General features: G+C 37.3%; 1 pseudogene; it reads right to left on the bottom strand.

The window, feature by feature from the left end:
* Positions 1–257: 257 nt before the first annotated feature.
* LOC149155986 (uncharacterized) lies at positions 258–5,362 on the bottom strand (annotated as a pseudogene).
* Between the last annotated feature and the right edge of the window lie 6,121 nt (positions 5,363–11,483).

The raw sequence follows: 11,483 nt of genomic DNA on the forward strand, positions 1-11,483 counted from the left end.
ACTTTGTTGAACTCCTCGGGAGGTAAAGATTCTATCCCTTCTTTAGTTCCTTGAATCAAGAAATCTTCCAAGTCAAGATTATCTTTCTCAAGAATTTCCTGTATTTCTTGGTCCTCTGTTTCCATCTCACTAGGGGTCATCTCCTTATCCATTTCTATTTCAGCATCGCTCACCATCACTTCTGTCTGCAGAATCTTATCTGGTGTGTGTTCCTTGTCCTCTACTTTCTTCCCTTCCATTAATTTTTCACCTTTCATCTAGTTTTCTCTATTATCTTCTTCTTCCATTTCCAAGACTCGGAACCTGTTCTGGCTATTTTGTTGTCCTACAGATTTCTGTGCTTTTGTTCCCTTCTTGTTTCCTTTTCCCTTGTGTGCCATTTTGTGAAAGCCTTCGGAGTCTTTCATAGCATTTTCTTTACTCTTGATCTCTATTTTGGAGAGAGGGCAATCCCTGAACAGGTGTCCATGTTCATGGCATTTGTGGCATCTGAACGGAATGTGTTCGTAGTCTATGGTTTGAACCCATTCTTCATCATGAACTTCCAAGCTTATCTCATCTGGAAGAGCTCCAGAGAGATTCATCTCCACACAGATCCGAGAAAAGGAAGTATACTTTCCCTTCCTAGTGGCTTCAAAAGCTTTAACAAACCGACCAAGCTTATTTCCTATGGCTATTAATGATTCTTTTTTCCAATAATCAAGCGGAAGAGAATAGAGCCTTACCCAAACCAGGACTGAAGTAAAGATCTCACGTTCTTGGACAAAATTCATGATCCAAGGTCGCATATAGAGACCCGCAGCAGCAATGAAGTATGGCCCACCTTCAAAAAAATTGTCCTTGTCTTTGATATTCACAAAAACCACGGTAAAGAATCCCTTTGAACCCAAGTGTAGGTCAATGTTTCCTTTTGGTTTCTAGTGGTATCTTATCCACATTTGTAAGGCTTTTTTAGTGGGCCATAAACCCATGAATTTGTAGATAATTGCATAGGTTTGCATATATTCCCTATGCTCCTGCAGAGCATGCTCATTTAACGTGACTCTGGCAGTAACTGCAGCTTTGGGTTTACATGGGCCCATGTGTGCTTTGATTTTTGTTCCCTGTTCTTTGTCTTCTTCCTCGTTCTCTCTAATAATACTTTTCACTTTGGATTCCTGTCCATTTTGTTCCTCTTCACTATTCTTATTCCTTCCCATTGAAGGTCCCCTGTCATTTTCCATGGGTTTTTTTCCTTTGCTGATCATGGCTTGATTGAAGGAGGGAGTGGAGCTCCCTCCTCTGCGCCCCTCCATGGAGCGCTGCCTCCGCAGCTACTCTGAAACCCTATTAATTTTTTTCCCACCTTCACTGTCGACTTCCTCACCTTCACCTCAAATAAGATATTTATTATGAAGCATTTATTTAATATGAAGATGTCAAAAGGTTGATCTGTTCTTGATCATTTAAATGAATTTAATAGAGTTACCAGTCAGTTAAGTTCTGTAGGGGCAGCTTTTGATGATGAAGTTATGGCTCTGTTATTTCTGTGCTCATTGCTAGAAAGTTGGAATGGTTTAGTTATGGCCACTAGTAACTCTGTCTCTCGATCTAGTACTTCAAAGTTTGATGATGTTGTCGTTGCAATCCTTAGCAAGGTTATGCAATGGAAAAGCTCCGGTGATACATTAGGTAATGCTTTGACTGCAGAGACTAGGGGAAGAAAAACAGAAAGAGGAAAGAGTCCTGGATATCGCAGTAAGTCCCAGATCGGGAACAATGTGCTAGAAATGTGGGAATAAAGGACACTTGAAGAAAGAATGCAAGTCTCGGAAGGGAAAAGAAGGAGACACACAACAAGAAAAAAATCATGAAGCAAATGTGACAAGTGATGTGTTGCAAGATGATTTGATTCTTTCATTAGAAAATAGTATTGATACATGGGTGGTATATTTAGGGGCCTCATTCCATGCCACACCTGATAGGAAACATTGTCATGATCATGTTCAAGGAAATTTTGGACAAGTTTGATTGGGTGATGATAAACCCTGTAAAATCATTGGAATGGGTACAGTTTTCATAAAATAGCAAAATGGAAATCAATAGCTATTGAAGGAGGTAAGGCATGTTCTAGATCTGAAGAAAAATCTAATTTCAACACGGTAGTTGCGAGATGAAGGTTGTGTAACTACTTTCACAGATACAACCTGGAAGGTCACTAAAGGAGCCCTGGTAATAGCAAAAGGAGAAAAGGTTAGTACATTGTATTTATGTAATGGTATTTCTAATTTTGTTACTACTTTAACCTCTACAGGAGAATATACAACATACATTTCAGATTGTCTTTCATTTAAACTCTTCTTTTTTTTTAATTTAGTCGTTGGGTGAAGAAATTGTGTAGATTTTAATTTAACATGGGAGGAGCATTTAGATTTCATGGAAAGTTTTATAGAAATTCAAGCATTCAACATTTAAAAGGGAAAATGACATTAAATTTAATTTACATTTAATAGTTTAGTTTCTATCTTTTGTTTCTCGAAAATACATTGACATGAAATACATAAATTATGACCTAATGTTTTATATAGTGGGAAAATTTCACTCAGTCTCACCTAAGGTAAAAATTGGATTTCTTTAATAATGTATGTGAGATAATATTATGAGGAGAACATTATGAAGGGTTAGTTTATGGTTTAATTTCATTTATTATAATGTTTTATACTAGAGAATTAATTACGCCGTAAGGCGTTCCCTTTGAAATGAACTCACCAAACTGCCACGGTGTACAGTTTTGCAGCGTTTGATGAGATGTTAGACGATTAAACAAATTCTCACTGTTGGATGTCGGATATCATAGGTGGTTATAGTAATTTTGGATATCATAAATGGTTATAGTAAGTTTGTTACGAGTCGTTACAGTAACTACGGTTTGCAACAACTCAAAATACGTGTATATAAAGAATTGGTTGCATGCGCTTTAGGCTCTTCCTCCATGGCTACATTGAGCATTGTGTGGATGGCCTTTTTAGCCTCCTTCTTGGCGCTCTTCTGGGCCTCCGCGTGAATCGAAGCGAATGAAATTTTAGCTGCGGTTAAGACCACTTTGGCCGAGATGTCTTCCGACTGCGAATTAAAGGAGCAACCGTGGGTGCCCTTGAGCTTTTTGTTGGGGGCCTTGTGGGCGCCCTTGAGCCTTTTGTTGGGGGCCTTTTCTGGGCCTTGCCTATGGCTGCGCAAACTGCATGGCATGTGAATTAGGGTTCTGGTAGTGCAGATATAGGAAGGGTTCGCTAATCGGCATTACCCACATAGCAAGGGTTCACTAATAGGCATTACCGTGGGTAGGGTCGTGGCTGCCATGTGATGCCAATTGACATAGACTCTGCGAGGACAGGAAGAGCATTTCAAGAGACCCTGGGCTTAGCTACTACAGTCATCTAGACAACTGGGGCAGTACATGTGGCAATGAGTCACGAGGACACAGGTGTTGCAGAGGAGCTGGTACAGGCCCTCTATCTTGAGGTAATGGAGGCAACGCTTCTCTTTCTCGAAGCTACTGCTCTTTGACTCGGCCTTCTCCTTCTCCTCCCCAACTTCTCTCCACACTTACATCTCTTCCTTCATGTTCTTCCGTTCTCTGTCTCTACTATTTCAGTTTTTCATCTTGATAATCCCAAGCTCTTGTAAGAAACAATTGTTAAATGTTTGTCAGAGAATAAGATAAAGCGGACGAAGAAAATAACATATTGCTACTGTTGAGTGAAACCGTACCTATGATTCCAATGACCAACCGAACTGTATCACTAATCACCTATGATTTGTTCTTATATTATTAATATTGATTATTTTCTTCATCTCAGTACTCTTTTTGGTTGGCAGTCTCCATTTGGTTCACCATCTCCATGTATATTAACTTTTTTTGGTTAGCAGTATCCATGTGTCTTAATTTTCTTTCATCATCCAATTCTCTATCGCACTAGATAATTTCTCTAAGATCTTAGATATATAATTTTAATATTGTTGTTATTATGATGATAAACACCATCTTTATTTTTTATTGACCAATAAAACAATAGAATAACCTCATCCTTCAACCAATGGTTTAACCAAGACCTAGCATTATTATACCACTTTTACATAGGCTTAACATGGTTTATTTACCAATAATATTATAAATTAACCTTATCCTTTATATAAAAAATTAACCTCATTCTTTAATATCGTATGATTGCACTGAGAGGGCCAACCTTATTAGGGAGAATCATTATCTAACTTTTGACTTTTTCATGCCAATTTTAACCAACAAAGGAATTTAAAATACAGAATAGTCCATCAATTTTTTAAAGTACAGCCTGCACAACTTGAACTGGTAATGGAGAGATTGCAGGTTTAAATAATGACATAGTTTACACCTAATTATGACAAAATTGATTAGGAGGAAGTTAGTCAACGAGAAATCTGAGTTCGTGCATCATCATATATAATCGATTTTTAAGTCAAATTACTTGAGCTATGTACTCTATTTTGGTTGAATTTTTACCATATATTTTAAAATATTTTGGTTGAAATTTTACCATATATTTTAAAATGAAATTATGATGGCCTCTATTGGACATGTTTGTTTTATTGCTGGGAAGATAAAACTCTACCCATTTGTTATAAGATCATATCCCCACTGGTCCGTCATTGAAGATAAAACTCTACCCATTTGTTATAAGATACTATCCCCATTGCTCCGTCATTGATGCTCCATGATACTCAGTACAACCATGCAATAAATTGAAATTTAATTAGAATGAGGGGTCATATAGGCCTGTGTGTATTGGTACGCATGGTCGCATCCTCTGTCAAGTACTTTCTGGTGATTGAAATAAAATTGAGTGTTTAAAATTTGAAATTTCATTTAAAAAAAACTATTTAGATTAATAAATTTAAGATATTAAATATAATAAATATTATATAATATAATTGTGAAAAAGTGATTGTTTATTTTGTTTTTGAAGATTTTTAAATTGCATTTTATATTTTTACGTCGTAAGGCGTTTCCCTCTAAAATCCACTTTCCTCTTACCTTACATGTCAAAATATGATCCATTTGATATAATGTTAGACGATTAAAATGTTTGCTGCCGTTGATAAAAAATTTAGTTATAATTGAAACCATAATAGCATAGACTTCATCTTTTTCAAGAACTAGCAAACCCTGAAGATAGACGGCCATGGCTTGGGTTGTAGAGTGAAAGTAGACTTCCATGGTTTGCAACAGGCTTGCATTGCAGAATGGAGATAGATGACCATGGTTGCAATGGGGTTGCAGAATGGAGATAGATGGCCATGTTGCAATGGGCTTGCATTGCCTTGCAGAATGGAGGTAGACGACCATGGTTACAACGGGCTTGCTTTTTAGAATGGAGGTAGAAGACCATGGTTACAATGGGCTTGCTTTTCAGAATGAAGGTAGATGGTAGGCCAACCTGTACATAACTCCATAGAAACCCTTCGCCTTCTTATTTAAGGATAGTGAATTCGTTACAATAAGGTGAAGCCAAAAAGCTGGAGCAAAAGAAGCACCTCTTATCTTGCTCATATCCTTGGAAATGAATGAGATGAAGAACTTCTATTCCTTCTCATTCTGCTCGCTCTCTCCCACAATATCTATTTAGTGGTTGGTGATGTTCTTGGATTTCTACTCTTCTCAGCTAGAGCACCTACTCTTGTTCGTTGTTCTCGGGACCTGTATCCGGATAGGATGTTAGAGAGGCAGAGGCAGGCCATCGGGGATCTGATTTGAAATTGGAAGAACAAAGAGAAGTTCCCATTTGATGACTGGTTGAACAGACAAACTACTTGGCACATAGTATAGCTCCTGTAACGGGGTAGCTTAACTAAATGAAGGTAGACAGTTCTCCTTGTGTGAAATAGTGTTGTGGAGAGAAAGAGCATATGTAGAGGCAAAAGGAAAACTTTCTGTTTCAGTGGGAAGATGGGTTCAAAGGAGAGAAAATCGAGGGTGGGTTTGAAGCTACCAATCCCAGCTCAGGAAGACACATTTTCTAAGCCAATTCCATTGCCGCTTCCACTGCCGAAGCCCTCTAACATGAATCGTGCCTACAAGTTGCCCTGTGTTCCTCTTGAAGAAGTTACACTGGAAGATCTCCAGAAGATTTCAACTTTGGGGTGTGGGAGTAGTGGTAAGTTCTACAAGGTTAAGCATGCCAAGACTGAGAAAATTTATGCCCTCAAAATCATTCACGGAAAGCACTAGCTTGCTCTCTGAAAGCAAATAATGAGGGAAATGGAGATTCTCTGAAGGGCGAATTCTCCACACATCGTGCAGTGTTATGGCATATGCTCTACAAATATATGGAGTTTGGGTTTATATTTGCTGGAATGTGCGCTTGGAAGGTTCCCTTGTTTGTCTTCAGGGCAGAGGCCTGATTGGCCTACTTTAGTGGTGGCCATTTGTTTCCGCGACCCTCCATTGCCGCCACCTGATGTATCACCAGAGTTTCATAGTTTTATCAGATGTTGCTTCAAAAGGATGCATTACTTCGCCATAATGCACATCGGTTGCTTTCACATCCCTTTTTGAAGAAGTATGAACAACAAACTTGTGACCTGTCTCCCCTCCTGAGGTATTTACACCTATAGAATTTTGAATTCCTTTCTGTATTTTGATCATTGCAGAAGCTCTTACATAATTTGTTTGTGTTTTTGTGATCAAAATTAAAAAAAAAAAAAAAAACATGATTAACTAACTGTTCTGGATAGACATATCTATAATGGCTTGAAATACCAATTACTTGTTTTGCAGCGCTTTCCGTTGTCTGAAAAATCTTCTTGAATGATGATGATAAGTTTACTTGGACAATGTGTAGTTATATGAATCAAAATCCTTTTTGAATGAGAGATAGGCTACTTGGACTATGTGGATTTTGGTCCCATCAAATCACAAAGGCTAGTCTTATGTTCATGGATCTTTTCTCAATGATCATCATCTTTACAACATTGGATCAGTAAATTTTTCCCAATTCAAATTCTAGAGCGTGAATAATTGGGTTTGAGAGGCAAACACACCTCTGAGCTCACCAAGTTTCGTTGAAACGATATTGCCAGTTTTACAGCCTTGTTAGGCCATTGAACTCAGGGAGTTGGCATTTTGACTCTTTTGGAAAATGAAACTTTTATTAAAGCTGCCAAGCCTTGAACTACAAGCCTCTGAACTCAAATAGTTGGCACCTTGGCTCCTGTCATGAAGAAAAACTTTATAGCTCTTCTTGTTTGCTAAAATTTCAGAAATGTGCAATGTTTCTAATCTGTCTGGTTTGCTTCTGCATCTTGGATATCACTGCAGAAGCTCTTACATGGTTTGTTTGTGTTTGTGTGATCAGAATTAAAAACAAAAAACATGATTACTATTTGTACCTTGTGTCTTCTGTCCTCGAAGGGGTCTGATATAGGATTAAATCACCCACCATGCCCTGGGTGCATAATAGACAAGTGGAAACCCTCCCCTCAAAGCTGGAAGTTCAAAAAGTTGCCTGCTGGGCTTTGTTTCTAATTTTGGAGGGTAGATACTATGATTTTTTGGTGGCTATGAGTGAATAGCATTTGTAAATCATATACTATTACTCTCATACTGAATGGCTCTGCTATTGATTATCTGAATGATACTGGCAAGCAACCTAGTTTGAATTGTTACCCTAGTGATTTGGTCAAACCCATACCCTAGGATCTGTTATGTTCATTAATAATTCCCATGATTCTTGTATGATGCCTATATCAAGTCCATCTTGTAGGAGCATGCACACTAAACTAGAGGAAAGCCATGAAAGGCATAGGGTAAGATCATATTTTGAAAAGTATGCTTCAGACGGTAGGATATATTTAAAACATCATATTGGACAAAAGAATCTATTTAAGAGTTCGTATTGCTTGTAGAGTGAAGAAATTATTGGTTTTGGGCTAAGAGTTTTCTTCCATCTCTAATACATAGAATTTGGTTTTTCCTCCTCCCCTCTTTCTGCCTTTGTATCTTCATCTATACATCTATTGTAGTGGCCACTGCATAAATTCTCCCAAAATTGTTATGCTTGTGGTTTTATTTTCTGCGTGCATAATAATATAAGGTCTTGTTTAACATTTTTGCAATATATTCTTCCTCTTTCTTCTTTGTATCTATATCCAAGCACTTATTGTGGTGGCCACTGCATAAATTCCGTCACAGTTTCTATGTTTCTTGTTTTATCTTGTCTGCCAGCATAATATAAGACCATAATATAAGGTCTTAGGTCTTGTTAAGAAAGTGTCCTATATCTTTCAGTTTTTGTGTTTGCTCAATTGTTTCATAATATAAGACCATAATATAAGGTCTTAGGTCTTGTTAAGCAAGTGTGATATATCTTTAAGTTTTTGTCACTCATTAAAGCATCTTTGCTATTGAGAGGTTATGGGTTCAATTTTCTCGACACTCTTGGGGTCGACACTCTTGGAGTTGGGCTCTGTGATTGAGCTGACAGGCAGTGATCTCTTTGGGTGGATCTGACTGATACAAATATTCTGTGGACGTAGTAGTCACCAATCTTTGAGGTCTGTGAACCATAGAAAAAAAGTGTGCCATATCTTCAACCTAGGCCAGCACTATTTCAATTCCATGCCATCGATGAACAATTTCATTTTCCATTTTTCCATGAGGATACAACTATATTGTAGTGACCCTTGAGCCATCTTGAAATCAATGAACAATTCGATTTTCCATTTTACCACGAGGATACAACTATATTGTAGTGACCCCTCAGCCATCTTGAAATTGCTAGAGTAGACTTTTAAGGTTTTAGTTTTTATGGTTAGTAATTGATACTACAAAAGGATTATTGTGTTTGATAAGTTTATTAAGCTGTCTGGTAATGGCACCTCTTGTAGCTCAATGTTTTTTACCAATTGGTTGGCACATTAAAAATTTAGTTGAATTAGTTTATTGCGTTAAGGTGGTTTGTTTCCAAAGTGGATTGTTAGTGGTTGAGTTCTGTCTGTTAACTGATTGCTCCATTGAACCTGTTGCCATTCCATGTTTTCTATTTCAATTCAGTTCAGATTGGGATGTTTTCCTTTTATATGAACTATGTATTGTTTTTTAAGCATGTTAAATAAATCAACAATAAAAATTTGGACTCTACCATATATCTCCCTTTTCAGATTATCCACACCTTCCACTAAGAGATGAAGTTTATATTTATGTCTGCAGCTCCTCTTGTCAGTGGACAAAGGCTACAGAAATATGTTTACGATAAGATCTCAAATGAAATACCTGAAGGGCCTTACTGTCTTGTTTACATTCATACCTCTGTTCAAAGGAGTGAAAACTACCCCGGCATGTCTACTTTGTGGTTGATCTATGAGGAACTTCCTCCGACTTTTAAGGAAAGGCTTCAGGTGGTGTATTTCCTACATCCAGGGCTTCAGTCAAGACTGTTTTTTGCAACCCTTGGTCGTTTCTTCTTGAGTGCAGGGTGAGTATTAAGCTGAGTTTGCATTTTGATTCAAATAATTCATTAGAACTAATTGTTGCAGATGTGCTCATGCAATTTTTGATGTGTTATCCAGTTTATACTGGAAACTGAAGTATGTAAATCGTCTAGAATTTATCTAGGATTACATTAGGAAGGGACAGATTGAGATTCCTAATTTTGTGTATGACCATGATGATCAACTGGAAGACAGACCTTTGATGGACTATGGTGTTGAAACAGATCCCTTTCAAGTTTATGACATGCCTGCCATTGGATCATCTGATTCTTGATACTCCTTGAGATGGCCTCCTAGGCACTATGCAAACTTTATCCATCAATTATGGCCATTTGTTGTACAAAATTGTATTTTCTTGCTTTTCCTTCTGTATGCAAATGTGAGTGATCCCTTTCCAAGTGACTTCCCTTGACAGGAGACTGTGTTCTTGAGAGAAGGCACTTTCTTGTTTTTCTATTGCAGTTTAGTTAGCAAAAATCCTTGTGCTATAAAATTATGCCATTCCGCATTGGCTGTACATATATGTAAATAGTCAAACCTGAAAACATGGCAGCATGCAGTTACTATGCTTTAGTAGTTCATCTTGCCGAAGGTGTTGATGGAAAAAAGGGTGTGTAGTGCAGAAGCATGGTGCAGATTATTGTCATTGGAAAGAAAATCTACTTTTTGTGTTAAAACTTGGCTTTCAAAAGCATGCCTAGCACACATTGTCTACAGGGTTTTTGCCTCAAAGCTAGCCAATTTCCACTACTTGACTGAAGAACTACTCTTATAGTCAAATTTGTACTTTGATTGTTGAATTAACTTTTGATGTACCTTCTATGTATAGAATAATATATCCTGTCATGAAGAAAAACTTCATAACTCTTCCTGTTTGCTAAAATTTAAAAAATGTGCAGTGTTTATAATATGTCTGGTCTTCTTCTGCATCTTGGATATCACTGCAGAAGCTCTTACATGGTTTGTTTGTGTTTGTGTGATCAGAATTAAAAAAAAACATGATTAACCAACTGTTTTGGACAAACATATTTATAATGGCTTGAAAACGAATTACTTGTTTTGCAGTGCTTTCCCTTCTCTGAAAAAATCTTCTTGAATGATAATGATAAGTTTACTTGGACAATGTTCAGTTATCTGAATAAAAATCCTTTTTGAATGACAGATAGGTTACTTGGACTATGTGGATTTTGGTCCCATCAAATCATGAAGTTTGTTCTTATGTTCATGGATCTTTTCTCAATGATCATCAACTTTACAACATCGAAACAGTAAATTTTTCCCAATTCAAATTCTAGAGCATGAATAGTTGGGCTTGAGAGGCAAACACACCTCTGAGCTCACCAAATTTAGCTGAAATGATATTGCAAGTTTGTTCTTACTGTATCACACTTGGGCTATATCATTATTCCTGTATGGTCGATCTTCTTGTCCGTGCAGGGCAACTGGATGATGCACATGCCGTTATTAAAAATATTCCCTTAAAATTTGATTTTGGGGTGTGGGGACCCTTGCTCAGTGCCTGTAGGATTCAGAGATGGTAGCAGGGAGGATTGTACAGGAAAATTTATATGTTCCATCACCAGAATATGGCTGAGTTTAAATGGTGGGTTGTGGGGAGCCTTACTCAGTGCCTATAGGATTCAGAGATGGTAGCAGGGAGGATTGTACAGTAAAATTTGTATGTTCCATCACCAGAATATGGCTGAGCTTAAATGGTGCAATTTGCAAATGAAAAGAATTAAAGAGGCAGTAGCAGTTGCATGAGTTGTAAAGCAATTTTATCAAAGACTATGGTCCAATACACTGTGAACAATGATCAGTTGTTGCATTTTGGAGTCACTCCAAAATAAGGCAAATCATCAGAATTCTAATAAATGTTAATATTATTGGATGTTTTAAAGTCTCAATGATGTGTAATTCAATCAAACATAACACAATCATTTCTCAATCAGAAATGTCTTTATTCCTAAAATAACCTA

This window comes from Pinus tabuliformis, chromosome 9 (genome assembly GCF_031772625.1).
Source record: "Pinus tabuliformis cultivar Carrire ecotype Pingquan chromosome 9, CPIR1, whole genome shotgun sequence".
Taxonomy (NCBI): domain Eukaryota; kingdom Viridiplantae; phylum Streptophyta; class Pinopsida; order Pinales; family Pinaceae; genus Pinus; species Pinus tabuliformis.